Genomic DNA, 5,144 nt, shown 5'->3' with positions numbered 1-5,144 from the left:
ATACTCTAAGACAGGAAATTCAGACTCCTAAGCACTTGGTGGGTACTTGACTGCATGACTAAATGTGAGCAGCTGAAACAAAACAACATTTAAAACAAAAAAGTGGTTTCAAGCCTTTCTTGGGAAACACACTTTTCTTTGGCTAAAATGACCCTAGAGCGAACTGAGGTCTGAGGTCTGTTTGACCAGGGAGACAGTACTAGAAGCAAGCAAACCTCCTAGATCAATTAGTCCCTAATGCATCAAGATCTTAATGTTTTCAGATTATCAGATGTACAGCACCTGCCTCCTGTAGAAGTAGAAGCTCCATTGAGGTGTAACTGGTTGTGGAAAACATTCCTGAGCCCTGAGGGAGATGCCCCCAGGCAGCGAGTCACAGGGACAGAGCCCCTGTAATGGGGAGGACACCTGCTGCCGCCACGCAGAGGCCACTGCTGGGCACAAGTGTGTGGAGCTGCCATTGGGAAGGACTCGTCCAGAGCGCTTGTGGTAAACCTAAAAGAAGCTAACACTGGAAAATGAAGATCCGAGCTGACAGTGACGATTGAACACAATCACCAGGAACGTTAGGAGACGAATCAAGAGGAAACAGCTGCCTCTTGGCCCTTCTTTGCCCCGGGCCCTCCAGTCATTCCCTTGTGCCCTGCATCCTGTCCCCACACAACAACCAGCAGGCTTCAGACTTCCTCCACAGACCATAGGCTCGACTGAAGATAGATGACAAGGCTATTTGTAATAAGCCCAGTGGGCTTTTGGTTAGTCGGTTTTGGCACATCCATAGCTGGAAGAAGGTGCAGCTGTTAACAATGATGAGGGATCTATGTATGTGCTGAGTTTTCTGGGGCCTGAAAACCCAGCTGCAGAATCATGTATATAGGATTGTATCTTTTGTACAAATATAAAAGGTAGGCGATTGGGAGTATTATATGTTTGTGTGTAATATATATATGTATATACAAATGAGATATATCTATGTATCCTAACATGAAAGATTTCTGAGTGAAAAACATCAAGTTTTAAAAGTTGCAAAATGATATCCGTATATAAAATATGAGAAATAAAAAATGATATAGGTGCATGGGTCCACACACTATGTTTGATGTCAGTGCCTAGAAAGGGGGCTAGAAGGGCGCACTGCAAATGGTGGGTAGCGTGGCCTCTGAGGGGAAGGCGGCCGTGGGAAGGATGATGCAGGTTTTCGGCCTTGTTCTATAGATCTTTGTATTATTTGAAATTTGTACAATAAGGGCGTACTCATGTCTTACTTATGTAAGAAAAATAAGAAATAATAAGGACCAAAAATGAAAACTGTGTGATCACTCTTGAAACCCTCCTGGGAACTTGGAGAACCAGAAGGTGGTAATACGGACATGAGGGGACACATCCCACATGTTTTAATCACGACTGTGCTCGGACTAACTGAGGGTCATAAAAGAGAGAGGGAACGCCCCAGGCCCAAGTCCCTCACTTTCTCAGTTATGGGGCTACCAGAGAGCTGTGAAGAGGCTAAATGACAAAGTACACGTCTAACAGTCAGAATCCCTCAGCAGCTAGAGGGCAGCAGGGAAGGGAAGAGAAACCAGTTTCAGCCTTATTGGGAATGTGGAAGAGTCATTTCTTGGGAATTTTCAGAATATGGAATTTTAAGGATTCTCTTTTGGACTCTGAATTACTAAAAAACTGAACTATTTCTGGAGAAGGCAGATTGTCACCCCATGGCTTACAATGCCAAAGCCAGAACATGAGGCTGCCCTGTGGTCCTGCAATGTGGGGAGAGGTGCCAACGAAGGCCAGTCTGCGTGTGACAGAAACAGCACATGCTCAGAAACTGATGGTATTTTGTGAAAATGAAAAGATCATCCCACAGGAGGGAACATCTGAACCTTGGGTCAAACTATGATGCATGAGTGGCTGGTCTCAAGGGTCTCAAACAATAGCACTGATGAAATATCTTAGAGACCCAGACTCGAAGGCCTTTCTTGGGCTCAAGGTGAGCATCCCTGCACTATAACTGGATTCCTGAGACCCCTCAGGCACATGGAGAGCTGAGAACTGGGGAGGGCTACATGGAAGTCTTCTGAATCCCCTCCTGAATCTGGAGACATGTGCTTTTCAGAGCACATAGGTTAGAAATACTGGTGCAGAGCATCGTTACTAGGGGAGGGGAGGGGTGGACCAGGCGTGTCCCTTTATAGCGGAGAGGGACACCTTGAGTGGCGTCTCCATTCTCCACAAACCTGACTGGCATCAAGCCTCGCCTAAGGTCTTCATTGTCTCACGAGTAAGCAGTCACATCGTGTCAACAGCAGGAGAGCTGCTGTAGATCTCACGGCTGGAGGAGCTGGTGAAGGAAGGGGAGACAGCTGAGGTGCTTAACCGTCTCCGCGGATGTGGGGAGTGTAGCACAGAAGTGGGCATCTGGGCCTGGCCAGCTGGGGAGATAAGGGTACGCCACACAGTTGTCGAAACCCTGGCTCATCAATGTGCAGCTTTCTGCAAACCTGTGGTGGCATTTCATCATCACTGCCCTGCTCCGCCACATCCTACCTGGCTACTGAAGCAAAAGGTTCTCAGTTTTCCTCTCTCTTAAATCCTCATGAGCATGCCTGGGACCCCACTTCCAACACCTACTGAAAGGGAGACCCAGGAGGAAAAAGGGCTGTAACACTAAAAGGGGACATTGGCATCCAAGTGTCTGTGTAGAGCATCTAAGACTGTGTAGAGCATGACATCTTGGAGAACACGCAGAGAATGTTTATTTGAAGATGCGCTAGGGGGACATAAAGATTGGGATTAGGAAATCAATCTGTGGCACGGGTTAAATTTATAGCCTCGGGCGCATACAGGCCTGTCTGCACATAAGATGCACCTGGAGAGCTTTAAGAATCACTCCTGGGTCCCACCCTGGACTAGTTGAATCAGAACCACTTGGGCTGATGCTCCCACCCAAGACCTTCCTTCCTCAGAGGAAGACTCACTTAGAGATATGTGCCTGGCAGTGCCGGGAGCCGCACCGGCCTCTATGGATGGCAGTCACAGCAAGGAAATGGCAGTGTTTGCACAGCTACTGCCATGAGAAATGAAAACTGGTATCTCCTGCTACTACTGGCTCATGTTGTGCTGGTATTGACCAGGCCTCACAATATTCCATATCAGACCCATATTCTGAACACAGATACCTCATAAGGAAAAGCATATTCCTGCCTTTACAAGAGAGATTTTAGATGAAAGCTCTACGGATGATTGTCAAAAGGCTCTTCCTGAGGGCCTTGCAGATCCAAGACTTAGGGGGTTAAGAACACAAGAATTACAACTGAGCCTGGCCCTGAGACAAAGAGCCTAATTTAGAGTTAAGGAACAGATAAGGGCAGAACTTAAGTTAATACTTACACCTTCTCCTAATTGGTGATGTATGGCAGTCCCTTCCCCAAGGCCTACTTTCTGCAAACACCCTCCCTTACAGGTGGCTGGGATGAGGATAGATAAGAGTAGCTAAAACATTACCCACAAACAAAAGGCTGACACATTTAGGGCCTCCATGGTGTTCACACATTCAGCATCAAATAGGTTTCCACAAACAACTTATTAACCAACTCAAAAACATACATTTGAGAGTCAGACAGAATGACTCTTAGCCCATCTATACACTTAACCTATGACCTAACCTTAGCGTTATTAACTTAGAACAAATATGTATCCTGTCTTTTACTAAGAATACCCTAATTCTCTAGTTATAAGATTTACTTAACCTCACTATAATTGCAATAGTTCTGCAAGAATATTTCTGTAAAACCTGCTTCTGTACACTTTCCAAAGCATCTTATCACAAAGAGCTATCCATTGTAAAAATTCCTTTTTCTGATGTCATGTTATCATTTAACCTATAAATAAAGACACCAAAACCGACAGGACAGAGATGCCTGCCTGGTGATCAGAAAGGATCTCGGGGCTCTCTCACTCTCTCGATGATACCGTCCATCCTTCAGGGACCCCTGGACCTGTCGGAGCCGGCGCGGCCTCCGGCCTCCGGCATGGCAGGGGGCAGGAAATCCTTTGTGTCCAGGCTCACCTGCCAGACCTTGGGAAGCCTACCTCCTCTGCGAGGTGCTGTTTTACAGTGAAAATTTCTACCTTAAGTCAATAGTAAATTGACATTAAATTCAGGAAAATGGGTCTCAGCTACCCTAGCTAAGAAGTGCCCTTATCTCCTTGTGAAAGTGTCCCTATTTATTTATCGGAAGTATTTCCTTCTTTTTATAAAGCACAAAGATTCACTGAGTGGAAGGTGTAACAGCATCCTGGATTAATAACTACCGTGGAGAGGTTTTCTGTGGTGCAGGTAACTTCCTTTCCCTTATAGGCAGGACAATCAGGTCTTTGTGTTCGGAGTCCTGGATTGGGAAGGGTTCAGTGTACACTGTATTGTGTTTTATGATGGAAGTACTAGTTTTGAAACATGAGGAGCTGGAAAAAGGAGGGGATGGGAAGTGGGCTTTGAAGGAAAGAAGGGAGTGGCCTGGCTCTGATGGCAGAGGGAGGGTGGCAGGTCTTGAGTAATGGGGACGTGTGTGCCTCTCACCCTCCAGCATCCTGAGCTGGGATACACTAGTGTGAAGTGCAGGAAGTGGTGGAGACCTGAGGGTGAGCACGGAGTCTCAGGACCTGGGGCCCAGGGGGGATGCCCTGGGTCTAACCTAGAGGTATTGAGGCCACCCAAGGATCCTGCAGACGGAGCTGAGGGCCTGGACAATGTGCAGGGAGATGGGGATGGCTGTCACGGTGCACCCAGGGCTCCTGCGCAATGTTCCTGGATCCTAGAAACTTTAGAACTCTGGAGTTCTCTGATGATCCCAAAGGAGGGATGGGGCAGGGTGGCGGCGGACATCCAGATTTCATTTTCTTTAGAGAAACTAAGCGAGGTGGCAATCCTTATGCTCCAGGGTAGTGGGATGATTCCCACCATAAAGAGAGGTTTATTGGTTTACTTGTAGGTCATTGAGGGAGGAAGTTTCCAGCCAGCGACTTTAAAGGAGGGGGAAGAATTGAAGTTCGATGTGTGGAGAAAGGAGGACGCATGAACAGAACCGGCAGAGCTAACGGTGTGATTGGGAAAGGATGGCCGAGGAACTCCTGGTCGGAGGTGT

This window comes from Crocuta crocuta, unplaced genomic scaffold (genome assembly GCF_008692635.1).
Source record: "Crocuta crocuta isolate KB4526 unplaced genomic scaffold, BGI_CrCroc_1.0 scaffold645, whole genome shotgun sequence".
In the NCBI taxonomy this organism is placed as follows: domain Eukaryota; kingdom Metazoa; phylum Chordata; class Mammalia; order Carnivora; family Hyaenidae; genus Crocuta; species Crocuta crocuta.
The sequence above is the reverse complement of the archived record's forward strand: the minus strand, read 5'-3'. Positions refer to the sequence as shown.